Here is a 318-nt window from a genome sequence, read left to right on the forward strand (position 1 = left end):
ATATTTCAATTTCAAGCTGTAACAGTTAGGATCACTCCACAAGAAGCGCGGCCTGGTAAGGGTGGGAAAGGCTTATCCCGCTACTGCTGCGACAAGCGATCCCCTGTACGTAAAACATCAAAAACTAATGATTTTTATCTCCTAGTTTTGCCGTTTAATGAGCGGCCGTCGTTCTGCCCCGATGCCTTTCCGCTAGGGCAGCTGAAGCTCTGCAGGTAAACACGGGACCCCGGATGAGGGTCTGGCCGGGAAAGCCGCGGGGAGGCCCATCGGCAGCATCAGCCCTGAGCCCGACTGCGGAACCACGGACGGGCACGA

This window comes from Athene cunicularia, assembly GCF_003259725.1.
Source record: "Athene cunicularia isolate RWA chromosome 2 unlocalized genomic scaffold, athCun1 chr2_part1, whole genome shotgun sequence".
Lineage (NCBI taxonomy): Eukaryota > Metazoa > Chordata > Aves > Strigiformes > Strigidae > Athene > Athene cunicularia.